The sequence below is a fragment of the Pseudorasbora parva genome, chromosome 1, assembly GCF_024679245.1.
Source record: "Pseudorasbora parva isolate DD20220531a chromosome 1, ASM2467924v1, whole genome shotgun sequence".
In the NCBI taxonomy this organism is placed as follows: Eukaryota; Metazoa; Chordata; class Actinopteri; order Cypriniformes; family Gobionidae; genus Pseudorasbora; species Pseudorasbora parva.
The window spans coordinates 14,178,103-14,203,079 of record NC_090172.1 but is presented as its reverse complement, the minus strand read 5'-3'; the positions used below and the strand labels follow the sequence as shown (position 1 = coordinate 14,203,079).

General features: G+C 36.2%; 1 protein-coding gene and 1 long non-coding RNA gene across 3 annotated transcripts in view; both read right to left on the bottom strand.

The window, feature by feature from the left end:
* The window catches only part of LOC137051932 (phospholipid-transporting ATPase ABCA1), a 365,555-nt gene extending 354,883 nt beyond the window's left edge, over positions 1-10,672 (bottom strand). The window contains exon 1 of the mRNA XM_067428858.1: positions 10,476-10,672. The gene's annotated coding sequence lies outside the window, so the exon portion shown is untranslated. The remainder of the gene's footprint in view (positions 1-10,475) is intronic.
* A 5,052-nt stretch (positions 10,673-15,724) lies between these two features.
* LOC137083236 (uncharacterized) lies at positions 15,725-19,308 on the bottom strand. Of its 2 annotated transcripts, XR_010906465.1 has the most exons (4): positions 18,959-19,308; positions 18,590-18,688; positions 18,273-18,319; positions 15,725-16,229 (listed from the first exon to the last, which is right to left on the bottom strand). It is a non-coding gene; the product is annotated as an uncharacterized lncRNA (long non-coding RNA). The 2 variants fall into 2 exon arrangements; XR_010906464.1 differs by having other exon boundaries at positions 18,590-19,308.
* Between the last annotated feature and the right edge of the window lie 5,669 nt (positions 19,309-24,977).

Below are 24,977 nucleotides of genomic sequence, written 5' to 3'. Positions count from 1 at the left end.
ACAAACTGCCACAGACTTTCACAACGGATTGCAGTTCTTGAAACAAAGTTATTTACGGAACTACCGAACCGGACGAATCACACAGCAGAGCTTCATCACGAACGTCCTCTGCACACAGTTGGTGAGTCCCATAAATTTAGTGCTACTCAACAGATAGAGAAACAAGTAACTGATCAACACATTAATCGATGGCACAAACAGGGGGCAAGACCCAAACGCTCTCGAGACATCAGATTGTCACCATAGAGAGTCAGGACCTCAGTTTAAAGGGATACTTCACAGCTTTTTTATATTATTTATATTATTACCCACTATATTATTTCCTTAACTAAGATGATTCGATACATACCTCTCTCATCTCATTCACTATGGAACCAAACAGAGATCAAGTTAGAAGCAACCAAACACCTCCACATTTTCCCTGTTTAAATACAGTTACACGAATAGTTGAACGACTATATATGGTGACACAAAATAAAACGTGGCGCTTTTCTAAGCCGGTTTAAAAGGAGAAATATAATGTATGGCGGAATAGCACTTCTGAGAGTACTTCGACTCGGGGCAGTAAAGTCACGGCTGAAAAATCCTCTCTGATTGACGGAAATGAGAGGGGGAGGGGGAGATGTGAGTGAGGTTTTTTTTTTTGAGCCGTGACTTTTTACTGGGCCGAGTCGAAGTACTCTCAGAAGTGCTATTCTGCCATACATTTTAGTTCTAATTTTTAACCCGCTAAAAAAGCGCCACATTTTATTTTGTGTCACCATACTTGATCGTTCAGCTACTCGTGTAACTGTATTTAAATAGAGGAAACGTGGAGGTGTTTTGTCGCTTCTAACTTGATCTCTGTTTGGTACCATAGTAAATGAACTGGGCTTAGTGGGCTAAGCTAAATGCTATCAAAATGTCACCACGCGGCAGAGCGATTAAGTGCACGCACTGAGATGAGAGAGGTATGTATCAACTCGTCTTAGTTACATAGTTTAATATGAAAAAGCGGTGAAGTATCCCTTTAACATTTCATCCGAAGTACAGTGCTTGTTACAGTACAGTGTCCCCATCATTATACTGGGCCGTTAGGACACAGACAGACCACAGGTGAGCACCTTCTTTTTTAAATTGCTGCCAGGTTAGACTTGTAATGATGTATGACTGCTGTGTGCCTAATGATGATGATATAATGCTTTTAATGAATACAGGTAAATAAATGTATATAATTTGAATTCATTAAATATGTATTAAAGGTGCACTAGAATGAAAAATGTAATTAACCTTGCCATAGTGAAATAATAAGAGTTCAGTACATGGACATCACATACTGTGAGTCTCAAACACTATTGCCTCCAACTTCTTATGTAAATTTCATAAATCAAAAACACCAGGGGAAAAAGTGCTTCTCAACATAAACCCAACCATAAACCCCCAACATTTGCATCTGTCCAAACTTGTGCATTGTCAGGCGGAACTGCAGATAAACAGACTTCTCTCATGGACACACTTCATGTTCCAGGCTGTGCAGGAGACTTATCTACCAATCCCACAGATAAAAGATGTCAACAGTCATGGCTGATGTTTATTATAATTGTATACCACAACAGTTTAATTCAAGATCATTCGTTTGTTCGGTCCATTTCAAGCAAGCTTCAATCAGCGTCTTACGGCCGTTTCACACCGCAAGCGTGAGCGGCGCGTGAGCAGCGCATATTTTTTCCGGCGCCCATGTTAATCAATGAGTGCATTCACACCGGGAGCAGGAGCAGCGCGTGAGCGTCAAGCAGGAGCGTCGCGTGAGCAGCAGTGAAGCGGGGGTTTCGGCTGCGAGCCTATTTTTGCTGCGCTGCTGACGCTTCTGACGCTCAATTAAAGTGAAAGCACACTTTTAAAGGACAAAATAAATGTGATTTCACACAAAAAGTGCCTAAAATGCACACAGGAAGCACGTGTAGTGTATTTGAACAATAACTGGAGTATGTCAGAGAAGAAAACGAAGACTAAAAAATATCTGTGGAAGATTTTAGCAATTTAAACTCGTTTTGATTATTCAGTTTGGGTGAAAGTATGGTTATGATTATAAAAAATAAAGTAAACTAGCCAGAAAATATAACAAACTTTTGTTTAGTTTAGTATTTAATATTCAGACAGGTACAGGCTCTTAGTCTGCAGCTGCAGTCACGGTGTAAAGCGAAAGCACACTTTTGATGGACAAAATAAATATAATATCACAAAAGCGCTCAAAATGCACACAAGAAGCACATGTGGTGTTTTAACAATAACTGGAGTATGTCATTAAAGAAAACGAAGAATAAAAATCATCTGTAGAAGATTACCCATTTAAACTTGTTTTAATTATTCAGTTTGGGTGAAAGTATTATAAAAAGTAAAGTAAACTAGCCAGAAAATATAATAATTTATTTTATTTTAGTATTTAATACAGGTATAGGCTCTATCATTGTGGGAGCCGCTGCTGTGACGCTGCACCAACGCTTCCAGTTTGAATACTCTCGCGCGTCTGCAGCTGCAGTCACGGTGTAGTTACGCTGAAGTGCTGCTCAAGCGCTGCTCACGCTTGCGGTGTGAAACAGGCGTTAAACTGAAGAAAGGGGCAATTACAACTGTATTCCTGCAAACAGTAAGTAGCGATTTCATCCACTTATTGACTGTTAAACAATTTCTGATTAAATTGAAAGTTTAGGGAGACATTGTCTAGATAACGCAAGATGCTAGTACAGTAACAACAAGAAACTCCAAATACTAGGGCTGTAACGATTCACTCGTTTTCTTGATGCATCGATTACAAATCCTGACGATGCATATGCATTGATCTTGAAATATGTATTTTGAATCGCGAATTCGATATTTGATGTAAAATGCTAAGAATCGGATGAATCGCGATTCAAAAAGGATTCAGTGCTTTAAAATAAACATTTGATTATATACGATATGCGTGAATTAATAGAGATGTTGTGCTGCGTCATCCGCATTCTCACAACTCTCCTTCACAGACATGCATGCGCTCTTTGCCGCACTGACTGGACTGCTCGCGCTCCATCCGTATAGCTCTTTTATATAAAATAAAATACTGAAGTTTTAGGGAAATGGGTCATACCTGACGAGAGTTTGAAATAAAACCCAACACTGTAAAAAATGATTTTATGGCAAAGTAAATAAAACAGGAAAATTTTTGTAAAAGTGAAAACTCTAGAGTTTTAAGTAAAATCTAAGATGTACTAAATTTTTACTTGTAAATATTAGACATTCAACAGACAAGTAAATTTCACTTGTGACTTTCTGGCATATTTACACAAATTAATTAAGTACATGAAGCTATTTTAAAAAAAAATCAAGTAAAATTTACGTCGTCTTGGAGCAAGGAAGCTGCGTATGCGCGGAAAGAACCGTGCCCTGAGGGCTTCTCCAATCTGCACTGCATGCAAGTCTCGTCCATGGTCTCGACAGGTAAGCAATAAACAGCATTATATAGTCGTTTTTTCTTTTCTTTTTTTATTCAGTAAATGTAATTTCATGCAATGGTTGTGCTGTCATCACCTAATTCTGTATATTTCAACAGTTTGAGTGTTTTAATGATGAGCTAACTTCCTAGAATGTTAGCAGTTTAACGTTAGCTTTTGTTAAGTTGAACAAATTAAATTAGTAGTTACAATGTGGACACGACTGAGTAAACCGAGAGAACAAATCCTTAATTCGTGGTCAGGGTATATTTCTCATGTTGTGCATCGCATGCTAGCATTATTGTGAGGAAATGGCGACGAGAACCTCGTATTACATTAATGCAAGAAGTTTTAATGTGTCTTATCTGATTTGGTACGTTAGATAGTTATGAGGACGTTTCGTTGAGTTCTTTTGATCATTTTTTTTAAACACGCCACAAGAAAGGGCAACTAAACTAAGCATAACAGTTATATGTTGTTAAAGTTGTTTTTTTAGGTGTGTGAAAATGCTGTTTGTGGACTACAGCATTCACCCCAACAGTGCCCTCAAACTTTGAATGAAGCACCAGAGACTCCAGTCACCCAATCCACACACTTTTCTCACTGCTGCCATCAGACAAATGATACCGGAGCATCAGGTTCCACATCAGTGGGATGCTTTTTCCTTCAAGCCATCAGTCTGCCTGATTTCTAATACCAAAAAGCTGCCACACATTGAACCCTTTAGCGCTGGACTTTATCACTCTCACGCCGGACTCTTGCACTTTTATTAGTCTGCGCTAGAAGCTCACGAGGCTCTGACTGTCAAGGTGGCAGCATGCAAATGCAAATGTTTTTTTTGGCCTGCCTATATGACTAATCGATCACTGACAAGATTTCATTAGGTTTAGTCATGTCTGTGCAAATTAAGCAGTATTTTGACATTGAAAAAGTTAAATACTTAAGCTTTACCCTTTTGAAAAAGAAGTGCACTTGTATTGAATTTGTACTTCAAATCTTAAAAATATATTTTTAATAAACTGCACATAATGACATTAATAAAATAAAAGGCCACTTGGAGTACACTTACATGACTATGTTTTTCAACACACTTAAATGCATCTTTAAAAAGTGCACTTTGTTATAATGTTTTACTTTAAAGTCCACTTTAAATTATTATATTTTAATAAACCTTAGTCTTGTAGTACTCTTATTTTTATGTCACTAACTAAAAAACGTGTAAAGTATTTGATTATAATTTTAACTGTAGTATTTGATACTCGTATAACTGTTGCTTCCTAGGACTTGTAATTTATTGTTGATATTTTTTTTGTTGTTGCTGCTGCTGTCAATGTAACTCATGCACCAACCCCCTGAACCAATTATGCTAAACTACAAGCACAATTCCTGCTTTACACTTAAAGAGCCATTCTAAAACATACTTTTTTTTAAAAACACTAAACACATATTTGGCACAATTTTCATGCAGAAAATCTCTTGTTTTCACAAGGAACACACTGCCATTCAAATATGCACACATTCTTATCACATGGGCAAACACCTGTCACACAGTTTTACAATTAGCAAAAAGAGCTTTAGCATAGGGCAACAGGTGAGCTCTTCTATTTTGGAGCAATGGATGCCAATATTTAATTTTTTTTTACTGTAACTGTATACAGTAAATTCTTCTGTTGTTTTGTATGTAGACTGTATGCACAACTTTGTGTTGGCTGGGCTGTACACTGTGTACATTGTTTTTGTGGGAAAAATAAAATATATTTGTTACCGTGTATTTGTGTGTTCTGAGTATAAAAACAATATTATCAAATATTTTTACAACACACTTACTTATGTACTCTATGTAGTAAGTATAACACTGAACCAATAAAAGATGATGAATGTCTGTGTTTTCTGTATTCAACTGTGTTCTGTGTATCTGTGTTCAACTGGTTCTTATAAATGTCTATTTATATGATGTCTTTGTGTGTGTCATTTGAAAACAAAATTCCATTCTTAGACATTGTTTTGAATGTAAAGCATCATTTTGCAGGAGATTTGAGGGCTTGTGCCCATTGTGTGTGTGTGTTTTTTGATTTGTGCATGGAGTTCTGAGAGTATGAGCCATGCTTTTAGAAAATAATGTGTAAACAATCGAGACAAACTGTAAACATAGGGAACAGCCTTATTCACCAGAAAGAGAATGGCCTGTTTTCCCAGACTTTGTTGAATGTTGTCGCATTCTATGTTTTGAGCCTTAATGCTTCTTTAAGAAAGCCTGTGTTGCATCTACTGCAGTGGCGAAGCTTGGCATGTCCCATTATTGCTGCTTGTTGACAGAGTAGGGAGGTAATGTGCCACTCTGTTTTACTAACCCCTGCTTTTCTCCTGTTTTTGGGGTTTAGTCAGGTAGTCAGTGAAGATATTTGTTGTTTATTTGATTCTTTTGTACAAAAGGTTAAATATGATTCCCTTACTCCCAGGTAGTTAACCCTTTTGTTTGTTATTTTTACTGTTATCATACATACATACATACATTATATATATATATAGTTGTAAACATTTTTTTTTCTTTTCTTCCTGCCTCCCCCAGACAAAAAGGGGACGTAACAAAACCAAGACTAGTGGCAACCTTCCGTTCTCACTGTTGAATCCAACACACATTGGCCCTCATTTATCAATCTTGCGTAGAAACGGGTGTATATGTTGGCGTAAGATTATGCTTACACTCCTCTCACCGCCTGATTTATGAAACTGTGCGCACCTCTGCAATTCAGGTGTACGCAATACCTGCCCTTGATAAATGCGGCGGCTGAAAACGATCGTCATTAGAATAACACGCCCCTATATATTCAAGTCTCCGCCTCCCGCACGCCCTCATTTTACGCCATGGACAAACAGAAGACGGCAAAGAAACGAAACTTCTCCGACGTGGAGATCGGGCGCGCTCAATCATCTCTTTAGTCCACTAGTCAGGGCACTGATTAGGACATAAGTCAACGGGCTGACTCCCTGATCAGTGCTCTGACTACTGAACTATGATTGAGACGCGCCCATCGAGACCATCTCCAGGGAAGTGGAAAAAAACCCGAAATTGTTTTATTTGGGAGTTTAAAGAGTGGGATTAAAGGCGCTCACAAAAACAAAATATGGATCCAAATTACGAGTAGCTACTGTTAGTGTGGGGGTTGAGAAGCGCACTCCAGCAGTTTAAATAGCTGTTTGGATGATAAATTACCATCACAATGCATTATTTTACAGCACGTTTTGAAACAATTAGCATTTAATTTCGTATCACGGCACATGTATTGGGGTGTACAATAGTGATGATGATGTGATGTGGAGTACTACCATTCATTCACATTAATAATTACATGACAATTTGTAAGATTCTTCTTCTTATTATTATGATTATTATTCTTAATGACGCTTGTTATTTAGAAGAAGAATGCCGTTTTTATTGATTTTATTATTATTTAAAAGAAGAAGGCCATTTTTATTATTTTGTCAGTCTGAATTATTTTAGTCCCAGTCCGTGCGCAGCTGCCGGGCCAGGCGGGCCTAAAACGTAAGATAAAGCGCACAGGCTCGCGACTGGAGGAATACATATGCCTACAGATCAAACGCTTTGGTAAAGTCACACAAATTAAACATTGACGTTCATGTTGCACAAAAATAAACACTAAATGTTGTTGTTGTGGTTTTTTACAGTGGGTCATAATATAGCATATCTTTGTCAGTGCGTTTTGTGGTGTTAGGAATTGCTTTTCTGCGCATTTTCCCACTAACTCAAACGTGCGTACACCACCTCCCGAGCTGGCGTAGGATTTGAGCGTGCCGTACGCCAACGTCCATATTGATAAATCTCAAAGTCACCGTGGGTTTGGGTGTACGCAAGGTGTACGCTGGAAATTTGGTGTACGCACTTTTGATAAATGAGGGCCATTGTGACTTAAACTGCAATTCATTGACTGGCCGCATGCTCAAAAAGCCAGTTCATCATAATTAAGGGGGTGGCCACTTGAGTGACAGTTGGATTGACACCACTGTTGTTGGTCTGCTTTTGGGCGGCAGTGGCTCAGTGGTTCATGTAGATAGTCTACAAACCGGAAGGTTGGTGGTTCAATCCCCGGTTCCACCTGACCAAGTGTCGAGGTGAGCAAGACACCTAACCCCAGCTGCTCCCGACGAGCTGGATGGTGCCTTGCATGGCTGACACTGCCATCGGTGTATGACTGGGTGAATGCGAGGCAAGATGTAAAGCGCTTTGGATGGCCATAGGGTCTGTTAAAAGCGCTATATAAATGCAGTCCATTTACCATTCCTGCCTCTTTGCCCATTTTGGGTTTTCCTGACGTGATGTGCTGCCAAGATGGCGAAGGTCCGCTCCGCCCACTGTGCTTTAAACATTTTATTTTACTTTAATTGACGCTCCTGAATCTTACTGTTTTGTATGAAAACATTGAGGCAGTAAAATCATCAGGAAAAACAAAAACCTAGTGTTTCAGCCTGTACTAATACAGACTCACTCTTTGTCCAACAGTGGCTGTAAAATATATTTGGATACTTCACAAATAAATTAAAGTACACCGTAACTTCTTTTCCCTTTGAAAAATAAAATGAGACCAAAGGCAGAACATTCCGGCTTCTATTTTACATACAAGAAAAGCAGATAGTGATTTATACCGCCAAGCTCCAAAAAGCTGCATTAAAGTAAGTCCACATGTATTGCAAGTCTTCTGAAGCCGGTGGTTTTGCACGAGGAACGCTTCTAAAGGCTCAATTTATTGAAAACAAGCGTGAAAAGCGAGGCATTGTGCCTGACATCTCATTTTGCGTTTTCCAAAAGAAAGAAAATAATACTGTTGAAACGACTTGAAAGTGAGAGAATATTTCTGGCTGAACTATTTCTTTAAGCCACATTTGAATGTTTGAAGGTCATCACCTATATATTATTCTTTGAAGCCTTGTTTTCTGTCAGATGATCTCCTGTTTTGAAATGAACACTTTCCATATTTTTGAATAATCTTTCGATGTATTGCTGAATGCAAAGCAAGCAAACATCAAAGTGTCCACTGAGGAAACACTTTTATAATGGACAAACACAGAGTTTTGAAACTATATCTTTAGGTCAGAGAGAACTGATTTTTTTTACATGACCTCATATTTTAGGATAAGAATATGTATTTGTATAAGGTTGTTCATTGGTTGTGTGTAAATTATTTTTTTAAAGTACATACATTTCATATAGTCTCTCGATGCATATGAGCTCATTAAATCTGCATACATAAAAATTACACATTGTCACATCGCATGACATTTGAAGCTATTTTGACACATTGCATCCAACATTTCGACTCCCATATCACTCATCCACACAAATAATTATAGCTTTCACTTATTTAATGCATATTAATTATGTCCTATTAGGTGGAGGTTTTCAAACACAGGACTGAATAAATGAAGATGGAAGCACTTCCCCATAAACATTACAACAGTAAGTTTAATTAACAGTAGGAGGTAAAACTCTCGCTCCTCTTCATTTCACAAGCTTGAAAATGACTTAATTACTTCCTGTTGGGTTTCTGATTAGCAACATTAACAAGAGGATCCCCAGGAGATTGGCCAATTAGCATCAGATATTCTGCCTCAATAATTGATGACAAAGTAAAACTGCCCTTTTAAATTTGACATTTTTTTTCATTACTTGTAAAATCATTCCCAGTCATTTGTGTTAATGTAGTTCTTTACAGGTTTGTCCGTTTGATATGCTTCTTTGTTACACAGTTCATGTTAGGGAGGATCACACCATATAAAAATGTCAAAAATGTTACTTGTTTACTGATTTATGCTAAGGTTTAATGAATAAATTAATAACAGAATAATAGATTAATAATATAATTATTGGTAACGCTTTATTTTGATGGTCCTTTTTGAACATTATGTTGACTAAGTAACTTTGCAAATACATGTCTACTAACTCTCATTAGAGTATTAGTAGACTGTCTGCTTTAAGGGTTGCTTCAGCGATTAGCATATGGCTTTCTATCAGTACACTGTAAAAAATTATTTAGAAAAAAAGTTACCTGTTTGCCTTAAAATTTTGAGTTCATTGAAATTAAAATTTTGAGTTAATACAATGAAAAAAATTTGAGATTCGACAACCTTTATTAAAATATTATTAAACGATTTTGTAAGCATATTGGGTAATTGTGTGTGTTTTATTTCTGATGATGCAGTGAAACATGCCAAATAGTGCTATTTTCATGATTTATCAATTTTTTATGTGGTTCAGATACAATAATATTTTGAGTTTCTATTTATTAAACTAACTTCCTTCATTGTATCAACTCAAAGTTTTAATTTAAAGAAACTCACAATTTTAAGGCAACCAGGTTACTTACTTTTTTAAGTTAAACCAACAAAAAACAACCAAAATTGTTTACAGTGTAGAAACCCTGGAGTATATTCGAATGAGGGTATACTCCAGGATATAGTTTGGTTTAGTTTACCCATTCATGTTAATTAATGCATTAATTATCAAACATAACATGTATTAATGCTGCTGTTATTCATGCATGAATAATTCTTAATTCAGCGTAGCTCCTCATTTTTTCATGATTAGTTCATATCTTAACTAATCATGAGTTTGTGTTGAATTAGCTATTAATTCATATATTCATACATGATTATTCATGTCCTGTTGTTGTAAAGTGTTACCAAAATTCTATCTGGTGTCTCACCTGGTTGCCTGTTGACGGCAACATTGCCATCAGCATTGCTCAAAAAGTTGGCCTGTGTGTATCATCACTGTCTACCACCAATAGGCTACCACCATGTAATGGTAGCTGATATGTAGTTGCAAAGTTACTAGAATGTCTAAATTGAATTAAAGTGTAAATGTCTAATTGAACACTACTGAATTAAAGTGTAATCTAAAAAATTACAAAATTATTGGCTGTTTTCTGTGAGGTCTGAAAATGATTTCGATTTTACTTGTAATTCAAATTGTATTGCCCATAATACAGCTCAAAAACATTAGCAAACACTCACCTGTTTTAAATGGAGTAGATTTTCCAGTCAGCTCGTCATCATGTGTGTCCAGTACGATCCAAACTACTGCACTTATTCACCACAGCCAACAATTCAACCAGCCACACACACACACACACAAACAGCCGAGTCAACCAGCTGATACATACGATCTGTCTCTTACACTCTTTCTCTAATATACCTGTCTCTCTCTCCCTTTCTTTGTCTCTCTGCCCGGCCTCAATCCCCAAGCAATAAAATGCAAATGAGCTGTGTCTATGGATACAGGTGAGATGGTGTGTGTTACACAAGACAGAACACACCCACGTGAACAGCTGCAATTCTGTAATCAAATGCTGTGTGTTTGTAATATCATTTTGCTTGACATTTTAGCAGTTTATAATAAATCAGAATCAACTGTGATGAGTTAATAATCAGATAAGACCTAGCGCAGAAAGTAGCAAGCATGTAGCCAATCAGATAAGTTTTATAGCAACAGTAAAACAAACCTGAGGATAAAATTCCTGTGAAAGAAAAGTGAATCTGCGAATCTCTGTAGAATAGGCTGTCAGTCAATTATATATGTTTTTTTATTCACTTTTTTTCATATTAAATTTTTCATTTTTGAGAAAGTCCCCCAAATGAAGATTATGTTAAATCGTAATGCTGACAAGTAAATCATTGAAGACATTATAGTGACTTTTTATGATGTTTGTTTTATTTCCATATCATTAAATGTAAGTCACTGACCTTCGGTCCATTCTGCAGTTATGCTCGTTTGATGGGTCATTCAGGACACACATTGTATTGAATATTTTGAACCATTGGCCTACGTACATTTTTATGTAAATACATAAATATTTTTTTAAACAGATATGATTTTCCAGTGAACATCTAATCACACTTAAAAGTTTAAAAACAAATGATTCTGAATATTTCAAATGTTAGTGTGTGTGTGTGTGTGTGTGTGTGTGTGTGTGTGTGTGTGTGTGTGTGTGTGTGTGTGTGTGTGTGTGTATATATATATATATATATATATATATATATATATATATATATATATATATATATATATATATATATATATACTGATCAGGCATAATATTATGACCGGGGAAGTATAATTATAGTGGTGGGTGGGATATATTAGGCAGCAAGTGAACATTTTGTCCTCAATGTTCATGTGCTATAAGCAGGAAAAATGGGAAAGCAAGGATTTGAAGGAGTTTGACAAGAGCCAAATTGTGATGGCTGACAACTGGGTCAGAGTGTCTCAAAAACTGCAGCTCTTATGGGGTGTTCCCGGTCTGCAGTGGTCCGTAATCAAAAGTGGTCAAAAGAAGGCTGGCCCATGTGATTCGATCAAACTGTAGTGATTTTTACTCAGATCACATGTCACTTAAGGTGTGGTTATGAGTGTATCAGATGATCCCTCCCCCTTTTGATACGGCGCACCAGCTAAGAATACTATCTTAACAATATAAGAACACGCGCAAAAGAGCTGTTCAGTAATTCAGAATTAATGTAAATTAGAGGGAGTTGGTCCGCTGATTTATCTGAAGGATTTGTGAGTCTGGACAACCAGTAGAGTCTTTGATCATCAACACAATGAAGACACACACAGTGTAATAAAATGAATGAAATGTATTAACAATAGATATGCAAGAGTAAACACTTCAACGATTAATAATGCTAGTAATGGATATATACTTCTAAAGGATAGTAAACTAATAACCAAAAAGTAATGAATGAAACAATAAAACCAATAAATGATGTGAACACGGAATGGATAAATGCAATGCTGTTGAACAGAATGTAGCAATGGAAGAGAATTGTATGGGAATGCTTCTTATGGGAACCACCTAATGGTTCTGGCAAATGGTGATAAATAAATGCTTATTTTTCATTAAAAAAATAATAAACCTATTATTTGTAACAACCTGACCTCAAGTAACTGGTATCTAAACAGGTTAGAAAACATATGCTGCATGTATAAACAAATGCCAAGGTCTCTAAAAATGGCTGGGTTAAAAACAACCCCATTGGCAACCCAGCGCTGGGTAAATATTGGACAGAAGACATGCTATGTTTTAAACCAGCAGGCTGGGCTTTTGAGAAAACCCAAAATGTAGTCAATTTTTTACCATTAATGGATTTGCTATTCTGGGTTATTCTTGCTGGGTTGTTCTTAAAAAATCTCCTGTGCATTAGCCTACTGTAAAACTAGACAATCATGAAAGAACAAATGAAGAATGCATGTTTAGACTGTTAAAACAATCATTTTTATTGCTTGCCAAATGGTACAACACACAAATGTGTTAAAATTGGCAACAATGACAACAACAAACCTAATATTCTGTCAATTTATTCACGTTTAAATTAAACTTTTATTTTGACGGGTTGCCGTGACTTTTGAGTCTCTGTGTTCATGATATGACACGCGTCCCTGTCATTCACACAGAGACACAAAACATGGAAGAGTAACGTTAATATTTAAATATTTAATATACTGCAGACACTCGTATATATTCGGCTACAGTCTGGAGCCCTGTGTGACGTGACTGAACGCAGCTGCGGGACCAAATATAGTCTACTTGTGAGTCGATGCTATAACGTTACAGATACTATCGTCACATTTTTAACATTTCAGTATGTACTTGGTACCGAAGTAAAGGTCAGATAAGATCTCTCAAGGAGAGAGCCCTTATGCAGCTAGAGTTTGCCGAAAGCAGTATAAAGGTTTTGCTCGCAAAAGCCAACCTCCACTGTCTTGTAGTCTCTTTCCTCGTCAGGTCAGAAGCTCAGGACGTGGTGTGTCTGTTAAGCCCCTTTCACACTGCACGTCGGACCCGCAATATTCCCGGAACATTGCCGGGTCGCCTTCTGTGTGAAAGCAACCACGTTCCGGGATTGATTACCGAATTTGACCCGGGTCGGGGACCTTGTAACATTGCGGGGTTCGACCCGGGACGAGCGCTGTGTGAACAAAATCCGAAACTAATGCCGCAACGTGTACGTAGTTATCGTGCGACTCCTAGAGCTTGTTTTTTCAATAATACAACCCTGCAGTGCCAGAAGAGCTAGTCGGTGTTTTAAACGCAGAGAGTGTTCATATACAAAAGAAACTAAAATTAAACAAGCAGAAATGTCGAGACCACGGAGCTCCTTACTATCCGCGCTGAAGCTGAGATCGCTCGCCATTATACGTCACATCAGGATGTCACGTGTCAACTCGACCCGGGACCTTTACGGGTTGTGTGTGAAAGCGCACATATTACGGTATTTCGCTGGCTTTAGTGTCTCCTTCCCCATCGGGTTAGAAACCCTTTCCGATGAGGAGGAGATTGAAATGCGGCGCCTTTCCAGTCCTGGAGTGGGATTGGCCACTGGGTTCTGAAGTAGGCACGGTGTTGAGGCATCGTATGGAACAGATAGAGACCAAACTTGATAAGAAACAGCTAAGTCATCGTCCACGCATTCGTTTATGTGTTAATGGACCTGTCTCATGGACTGTTGTTTTTACAGTCAATATCCATTAACATAAACTGTAAATTTTATGAAGATGAGGTGGATGAGTTGCAGTTCATATACATTTAAGACCTCCAAAAATGGGTATGAATGGATTTAGATAGACCTCTGTGGCCTCTCTTTTGCTGCTGCCTCCAGGAGGTCCTGAAGGAATTTTTATGGCAGCACTTGCCTAAACCTTAGGAATGAGTTTGGAGGTTAAAATCCACTTGTAGACCAATGAGAAGTCCTCTCCTTGTTGGTGGTGGGTGCAGAAGGTCCCCCCTTACTGCCATGTAAGAGGTGTCTGGCGGTTGTCTTGGCATCTTATCTGATGTTGCTGAACATTTGTTTATGTTCATTCACCAAGGGTCCAATCATAGTGTGGCACATCTTCTTCCACACCGGTAGTTAGGGAGGGGCCTTGCCATAAACTGGTCTCTGGAATGCCACCCTAACTGATGTTCACTACAAAACAGACAAGCTACTGTAGCTCAGCACACAGTTGAAAATGAATAGTGTTTTCACATACAGCTTATATTATATTAAATCACAAATTTCAGTAAACTACAGTCCTGATAGAAAGGAGCCAGAATACAGTGCATCACAGTTTGTTGAGAGCTGTGATGCACTGTGTATTCTGGCACCTTTCTCAGTGTTATTCATTTCACCTGGTCACCTATTGGATATTAAATAAATAAAATAAGTTTTATCGTAGTGATTCTTCTTTTGGCTGCTTAGGACCTTATATCACACATCCAAAATGTTCCAAACTCAGTAGCATTTTGTATTATGCAGCTAAATTCCATTTTTATAATTCAGTCTGTGTTTTAATAAGGTCCTCAAAATGTACAAAAGCACTGCAAAAAAATAAAATTCTTAATTAGTATATTTGTCTTTATACTAGGTTATGCTCGAAAGCTTGAAAATCTCAAAACCCTGAAATGCAAATTCAATAAGCACTGAAAGTGTCCGGGGATCAAGTTGTGAAAATGCTGTCTCACATCTTTCCCCAGACTCGGCGATGCCCTGGTGTGAATATATTTAATTGGGTGTATATTTGTTTAATCATGTATGATGTGCTCTATTATGTTGCCTTTTTGGTTCACAATATTAAGAGGTAAACGTCTTTTTGTTTTAAACCATTTCCTGTGAAAGGGCGAACTGTTGTTGGTTGTTAAGAGACATTTTAAGTTATGCACAGAACACATATAACACGCTAGACAATGGTTGTTCTTATATTTTATGAGAACACATAACCTGTGTCATATATTATGAAAATCATAGTTCATGTTATGAAGAGTCATAATGGTACTGAACACAGGTGATAAACCTGGGAAAAAAAGCGGTGTCATAAATGCTGTACGTATTGTGTATACAAGAGAGTTTCAGGGACAAAAGTCAAGGGCATCATGGAAAGAGCCAGAACCGGCTATGTAATGTCAGTCACATGCTTGCACAGTGACACGTGCACTGTAAAACCCAACAAGTTACGGTAACTCAAACCTTTTGAGGAAACCGATTGCTTCAAACCAATTAAGTTTTAAAACCATTAAGTATGAGTACTGAAAACTCATATACATTGAGTTAAATTAACTCATATTTTAGTGTTGTTTAAGTGTTAAAACTTATATTTTAGTGTTGTGTGTTGATCAATTATTAAGAGTAAACTGAACTTAAAGATTTTAAGTTAATTTTATTAATTCAGTTTGAATTCAGGTAACAAATCTAACTAAGTCTTAACAACTACATGGTTACTTAAATGGTTTTAGGAAACAGATTGCGGCAAATGGTTTAAGTTCATCAAACTCAAAGTGATTAAGTTACATAAGACTAAGCACAAGCTAACATTGGTACAAAATGAAGACAGAACAGGAGGGTATTTTTAAGTAATTTATTGAAATATAACATTTACATCATAAATACAGTATGCCATATGTTCACAAATATAACTAGACAAAAAATATTAGACTTTTTCACCAAATAAAACAGCACAAACATGTTTAAAAAAGTCATAACATTTAAATAACCAAACATATAAAATAAAAAAAATTATGTAAAAAGGTACGTTTCCTCAAAAAGCAAAAGCACTGTATGATCTTTAATGTACTCTAAGTGTATTGCACTGACCGAAGACTTGGCAGACATCACCACCTCATCTTTAAAGACAATCAAAGCATCCAGTGGGTTTAAAGGTAACGTTCCCTCTTCCTCCTCGACAGTAAGGATGGTGACTGTTGGCTTCTGCACCTGGTCAAGCTCCTTTTTCTATATGCATTGGAAAAAAAGTTTGTATGTCACCACATATAAAAATAACCCTTGTCAGGGCAGACACCATATTTCAATTTTCATAAATAAAAAAAACGTTGTTATAAGGAACGGATTATTGTTGATTTAATTGGGCGTGTGCTTATTTAAAACCCTGTAGTTCAATTTTGTAAAGATGTTAAGTTGTTTGTCAGCAAGGTTTAATTGGGGGAAAAACATTTTCAGGGGTGTATCAGCCGAATGTTCTAGACCTTGAATTGAATGACGAATTGAATTGAATTGAATTCAAGCGATAATGCACACATTGCAAAACATTTGTTTTTCATGTCAGTATGTCATAAATAGAAAGAGGCAACAGTTTACTGTCAAAGATTTGTCGCTCACATCACGCCGCATCCAGTGTAGACAACATAACGGACTATAAGGGGCTCTTTTGTCCTGTCGCGCTGCTCACATCCGGTGTAGACAAGGTGAAACAAGACAGATTTGATTAACAAATTTTAAATGGATAATGGCAAGACATCCTTGGTGTAAATTACGTTCTTCTTTCAGATTAATATAATAAGAGCGGTATTAATAAATGTCCTGGTTAATCCAAGCATTATAATGGCAGTAAATGGCTGTCCAAAATTTGAAGCCAAAAAAGTGCATCTATTCATTATAAAAGTAATCCACATGACTCTGGAGGGTTAATAAAGTACTTCCGAAGTGAATTGATGGGTTTATATAAGAAAAATATCCATATTTAACTCGTTATAAAATAAGAAAATAACTAGTTTCCGGCGCAACGATGACGTCGGATATAGCGTAAAAAAGCATAACAGCCACGGCGTTGACGGCGGACGCAGCGTAAAAAACATAAATGATGTGACGATGATGTCGGGCGTTGCACAAGCGTTTTGAATCACGAGAGGATATTTTTCTTACACAAACCCATCGATTTAATTCAGAAGGCCTTTATTATTCCCCGGAGCCATGTGGAGCACTTTTAAAATGGATGGATGCACTTTTTTGGGCTACAAATTTTGGGCTGCCATTCACTGCCATTATAAAGCTTGGACGAGCCAGGACACGTATTAATATAACTCTGATTGTATTCGTCTGAAAGAAGAATGTCATTTACACCAAGGAGGACTTGAGGGGGGGAGTAAATCAGAGTGAACGATTCCTTTAAGCTTGAGCTGAGATTGGTTTATTATGTGTCAAATAAGCTTTTGCTGTGCTCAATGTATATGCTAATGAAAGCCTAAATTAAACGTTTTGAAGACTAGATTTTCAATGGACAGATTAATAAAATTCTTATGTGTTTGGAACAATATGAGGGTTGGTAATTTATGAATCATGACTGAATTTGTATTGGCAAGTGGACTATACATTTAAGACAACTTGAATGATCAACTATCAGTCACTGTAACCACACCATGCATTTATGCTGGTGGCAGCTGAAAGGTTAACATGTTGCTAAATAAATGTAATGTAGTTTTGACATGTGTCCTACCTTTTGTCTTGAAAACATCTCCTGACTCTTCCTTTTAAATAGTAACAGACCTGCCAGGATCGTAGTTTTTTTTATGATTCATGACAAGACTTCTTTCAACCACTGCAAATCTAGCATTGCCAATTACCTTACACCTTTACAAACCCAAGGCAACTTCAGGATAACTGCCAGTGAAAATATAACACACAGGAAATGTTTCTGTTTATATTAGGAAAGCCGACTATAACAACAACTTTCAAGACTTGACCAGTATTCTCCTGAAGCAATACAACATGACTTTGAACGATAGACAGACTGGACTTTGGACTTTAAGCTTTAAAAAAAAAAATCATATTGCTTCAGAAGACTTACAAGTTGTGCTTAAAGACATTTATGGTCATAATTACGTTTGCAAAAATACCAATTCATTCAAAAATTAAAATTGAAGAACAAACTTATATTTGTATGAACATTATGTAACTGTTAATAACGTTATCATTTGCATTTTGCACAGTAACGTTACAAAATTCCATTGATTTGTTCAATGTTAATTCTAACTTACTTACTCATAGAATTGTAGCCACGTTGCTGCCATTGCACCTTCGTCTTTGCTCTGAAAAGATTTAAAAGCATGGCAACAATGTGTTAGTGTGAGTTTCAAATGAGAAAACGTCATGAGAAACAAATAACAGTTTAAAATTGTATCTAACGTTAGCAAAACAGGATCTAAAATGCTCCTCAAGTCACTTTGTTCACCCCGGAGCTTCAGCTGCTTTAGTCAAATTAACTAGCATCACATATGATAGAGGAAACTCGAATTCGATTAACAATACATTTAAAACGGTTGTAATATAAGGAATGCGTGAGTTTGCATTAACGTTACCTTTTGCTTTAACGTAAGTTAGTTAACGTCACTGTGGCACGAGACGAGAGACATGGAAAGATGACCAACTGTCTCAAAAGCCAGCGTTTATCTGTCCGACTGTGAGAAAGCACAAACATATATTTTTTAATTCCCCGCTGACAAACTGCAGTGTAAAACAGCATAATTAACTCCAAACGTGTACATTACCGTTGATAACACTGGTGCAATAGCGCGTTTGCTCCTAATGTTAGATTGTTTGCTGGCTAACTTTACACACAACATTACTGAGCTGGTTAATCTTCGGATAAACATAAAAGAGGTACGAAAATAACACTGAAAACGTTCAAACATGAGCGAAATATGAATAAATAAGTTTGAAACGCTTACCTTTTGTTTTTCTTGACTGTAGCGCGAGCCGTCCTGCTGTGACTGGACTGAAGGAGGGAAAATGGTGCGGTTTTTGTTACCTCGGAAACTCACTGGGATGATACTTTGACATGACTAAATGTAATGACTTTAAAAGAGCTTAATGTAAGACTGTAGGCTTAATATGAGGTAGATTAATGTATATACTATTGTTTATTTATTTATTTTATCAGCTTTTAGTTATTTAATTGGCCATAGATGTAAAATACTAGATTAAATAAATATCTGTAACTTAAACCATTAGAGTTAAAAAGTTTTAGTAACTTATTTAGATTGAGGTTTGCTTACAATAATACATTTTTGAGTTAACATCACACATATTTGTTAAGTTGAATTAACTTTTTTGGTAACATTAAGTAAAATGAACTTATTTCATTTAGTGAATTTCACTGTTAGGTTTTACAGTGTGTGTATGATGTAGTGTGATACAGCAAAAAACATACATATAGCTACACTGTAAAAAATTATATGTTCAATGTGTTGATATGTTTTTACATTGTTTTAACTCATCAATATAAGTTAAGAAATGTTAAACTTGTTTTTATTAGTTATACAAGATGTAACTCATTTTTAAAAGTCAGTTTAACATATTTTAATTTGAAATGACTTAAACATCCAAGTCTATTCTACTGCAAAAGTTCAAAATTTGCCTTTTTTTTACAGTGTAGGCCTAATGTGAATTTCTTTTTAATAATTGCACTATATGTTTCATGTAGATTGAGGTATTTTGGTAACAGTTTACAATAAAGTTCAATTTAAGTTAACTACATTAGCTAACCTAACAGTGAAATCTAAATTCTTCACTGAATGTTTATTTCAACATTTACTAATACATTAACGCATGTATCAGTTATATCTTTTAATATCATTTAATAGCCAACATGAACCAAAAAGAAAAATGTTAACTTATAACAATATATTAACAAATATTAATAAAAAACTGTAATTTTATGTATACTGAAACTATATATATATATATATATATATATATATATATATATATATATATATATATATATATATATATATATATATATATATATATATATATAACTATATATATATATATATATATATATATATATATAACTATATATATAACTATATATATAACTATATATATATATATATATATATATATATATATATATATATATATATATATATATATATATACAGGGGCGTAGCCATCTTTTCAGAGGTGAGGGGGACAGAAATGTCGTAATACCATTTTTTTATTTTATTTTTTGGACCGATATAATTTATCACATCTCTTGCTTTTAATTTCGTAAGATATCAAATACACTGCTGAACAATAACCTCTAATATCTATAATTTTTTTCTCCTATATTATATGCCAATTTTATGATTGGTTTATATAGCCTACTACAAACACTGGTGCATTAAGTCTCTATAGATTTTTTGCAATATAAATAAAATAATAATAATTATTCTGATGTAAACCAGCTGTTCTCTATGTGAATATATAGTAACGTGCAATTTATTCCTGTGATCTGAATTTATCGTCATTACTCCAGTCTTCAGTGTCACATGATCCTTCACTAATCATTCTCAGATGAGGATTTGATGATCAACACACATTTAGGATTATTATCAGTTGTGCTGCTCATGGTGATGCTTATTTGTTGTGGAAACCATCTAAACATTTGTGGTGTAGTGAACAGCACATTCTAGGGCCCAGTTTATGGCCGGGCCCCTCTTTGCCCGTAACAGTGGACAAAGGTTTGCTCCATTTTGATTGGATCTTGTTGGACTAGCACAAACAAGATGTCCAACCCATCAGATAAAGATGCTTGGACAACATCCAGACACCTCTTTGAGGGCAAGAAGAAGACCTCTAGTACCAAGCCCAGGAAGGACAGGACTTCTCATTGGTCCACATGCAGTTTCTGCCCTTCACCCATCTAGAGACGGATCCCTAATGTCCTGATTTGTGACAACCATAAACATTCCTCAGGACCTCAGCAGTAGTGGGTGAAACAAAGAAAGACCAAAACTGATCCATCCAAATCCATTCACAACTATGTTTGGAAACCTTAAGACTGATGTAAACTACACATATCCATCTCATACTTATTCAGAGAAATAAGTATTTTCAGTGACAGCTATTTGTAATGCAACATCTTCCACAAATTCAGCTGTTAATGAACAAATGAATGAACACATGACAGTTCAATCTTTTTCCATCATGTGTGGTGTCTATTTGTTTAGTATATTGCCAAGGGTATTCTGATGGTGGTTTGGAAAGTGAGAAATGCATTGATGAACTTTAAAGACCCTTTAAAGACTTCTCACTGTGTACAGTATGCAAATGAGTTCCACAGGGGAAAGAAGGGTGGGCCACACTGTGTGCCCTCTCTGATGCCAGCAGCCAATAGAAACACTGGAATGGAGAAGCGCCAAATTGCAATCTCCTCCTATTCGGAAAAGGATAAAGGTACCCTTTCAATAGACACTCCAAGGTCTGAGTCTGTCCGCTGAGGATTAGACTGTGACAGAGCAATCAGGTTCTGAGTCTTCTCCATGTGAGAGACAAACAGTTCACCAGGTTCTGAGTCTGTCCCTTGAGGATTAGACTGTGACAGAGCAACCAGGTTCTGAGTCTCCACATCCGAGAGACAAACAGTTCACCAAGTTCTGAGTCTGTCCCTTGAGGATTAGACTGTGACAGAGCAACCAAGTTCTGAGCCTCTGGTTTAACCAGAGAGACAACACAAGATCCGAGGATCTGAATCTACAGCTTGTGAGGCAGTGACAGATACGACAACGTTCTGAGCCTCCAGCCTGTGAGGAAAGAGACATTAACCAACACTACGTTCAGAGTTTTAGTCCAGCGAGGCGACTACAGCACGTCCCGAGTCTCCATGCTAAAGAGAACAGAGCAGATTGACCAACTTCTGAGTGTCTGGTCCAAAGAGGCAGAAGACACACAGAGACATTTGCAACAAGGTTAAGCTCAGGAGAGCAAACCTTTACTTCAAGGTTCCTTTGTCTGCGTGTTCCAGGTTAAGGACCTTCTGCACCTACTTCAGGGCCTCATCTGCGTGTTCCAGATTTTAGGACCCTTTGGTGCCACAGGAGATCAGCATCCCACAGATCTTCGTGTTCAAGGCTGTTGAAACAGATTCCAGCTCCTTTCTTCACTGCACTGTCTCCCAGCAAAACCATTGGAAGAAGTCATCACCATCGGACTGCTTACTCAACCACGTGGAACGTAAATATCACTTAACCAAACCTCTTTCTAGAGACCTTGGCATTGTTGTATATTATCAGTATATGATTTTCTAATTTACATTAGAGGTAATATAACTGATGCTAGTTAATAACAAATAATCTTTCGTTTATTTGTTTGATACATAATAAGGTTCTTCACCTTAGTTTCAGAGATACAACAGTTTATCTTTCCGTAAGATAACGTATCTCTTCTATAGCCACACTTAACTTACTCACATGTATTTTACGCATTTTACGCACTTTATTCCTTTATCATTCATTGTATTCATTTAGTAGTTGTGTTAATTGTTCTGTTTATCTTTTGTTAATAAAATCTATTTTATTACAATTGTGTCTTCCTTGTGCTGATAAGGCAGAAAAGGCTCTACAAGTTAGAAATCTCACCAATCTTTCAGATAAATCAGCTGACCAACTCTTCCCCCTTTACATTCATTATAAATGACTGGGCAGCCTCCTGTGTGGAGTGTTCTCATACAGCCAAGGTAAAAGGCCTTGACTAGTGTCCCAAACTAAGAGGGGGGGAAGGTGGTCATCTGATGTACTCATAACCACACCTTAAGTGACGTGTGATCCAAATTCACAACGTCAGCGGTGACGTGAGTACCAATCACTCTCTTACTTAGTGTCCTTGGGTGGACAAAAGTAAAAATCACTACAGTGGTAAAATTAAAAAAGAGAGAAATAATACTTTTATTGATCAGACATGCATTAAATAGATCACACGTGATATTGGAACTTTCTATCATCAAAGAATCCTGAAAAATAAACTGTATCATGGTTTCCACAACATTTTTAAGCAGCACAACTGTTTTCAACACAGATAATAATAATAAATGTTTCTTGATTATAAAATCATCATGAGAGGGATTAGTGAAGGATCATGTGACACTGAAGACTGGAGTAATGATGATAAATTCAGCTTTGATCACAGGAATAAATTACTATATATTCACATAGGAAAAGGGCTGTTTTAATTTGTAATAATATTTCACAATAATATTAGCCTACTGTTTTAACTATTTTTGATTAAATAAATGCAGCCTTGGTGAGCAGAAGATACTAAACTTGAAAGAAAGCTGCATTATTCATATGATACTTTATTGATATAGTCTACATTGAGATTGCTTGAAAAACACACAAAGTATCGTTGCAATCGTCTGATTGTCATCGTCACGTTTCAGCTCATAACGATTGTATATATATATATATATATATATTACATTTATATATTACATATATATATATATATATATATATATATATATATATATATATATATATATATATATATATATATATATATATATATATATATATATATATATATATATATATATTACATTTATATAGCGCTTTTATAGACAACCAAAGCGCTTTACATGATTTTCATGAAAACGCATCCCAGAGAAATCTACTCGGTAACCATGTGTTAATTACCCCTAGGTTAATTTTCCACCAGAGTTATCCTTTAATAGAAGGTCAGTTAACCTTTTTTTTTTCCTGACAGCGTTTATAGGGAGAAGTTGCCAGCCACCGCTAGGGTTTTTGACCATTTTCACAAAAATGTATATGATTTATATGATGTTTAATGTTGATGATCACATTATTTTGCATATGCATCTCCTTACAACATCTCGTTTTACTGCGTCTTCCGCACATGTGTTTTGATCTGGAGATAGTCATTCAGAAGATGCGTAATAGCGCCCCCTGACTCCTCATAGAAGCATGAAGGAGAATATGTTGATATTTCTGTCATGATAGGCTACATGTGGTGGTGAACGAATATTGAATCTGTTTACGTCTTTCAAGTTTTTATCATTAAAGCTTTTTTTCTTTTCTTTTTTGCATTTGTCAAAATATTATTTGTCTTAATATTAAATAATTATTAATTAATAAAATGTATGAATAAAATTTTCAGGGATGAAAACACTTTATTCTTTTCAAGTATTTCTGCAGAAATGCCATGATATGGGCTTAAGAATCACAAGATTTTGTGTTTTAAGATAACTTTTTTTGCAGTTTTTTTAATATGTGCAGTTTATATTAATTTTAAACCTATTATTTTAGAACTATTTTATATATGTCCTATTTGTTTTCTTTCAGAGAAACACGTTTCACTTTAAGGACTTGAAGGCCATTAAATGTAACTTTTATAGATTAAAAAAATATAGTTTAAATTTTTTTTTAAAGGTTTACAAACATTTTTTAATCATTAACTGATACCTATTATATTATATTAGGTATTGGGGGGACCTCCATGTCCATTTTGCTCGGGGCCCCAAAATTCCTTCAAACGGCCCTGCCCACAGCAGGAGTTTGAATCGCCGACAGGTCCAGATATTTACCATGCCAAATATCTCGCGGACATCGGCGACTCGTCAGCGATTCTCTCTGATTGGGTCTTTGATCATTCACACTGTGTGATCGTCACTCGCGTGCACGAGCACCGATTTGCCCATGATCTCAGGCATTTGTCTGCGATTTTGCAAAACCTGTCGGTGAGTCAAAATCGGGACTAAAATCGGGCGGTGTGAACTTGGTATAACTCGGTGATGCATGTTGCAGTAGAGCTGTCATATCTGGCTATAACTTTTCATATAGCTCATAACACACTCACACATTTAATTTGTATCATTTTGGGAGGAGTACAATTTGCATATGTGGTTTGAACAACCAGATGCATTTGATTAAGTGACCAGGTGTGGAAAGGCATCCTCATGCAAAT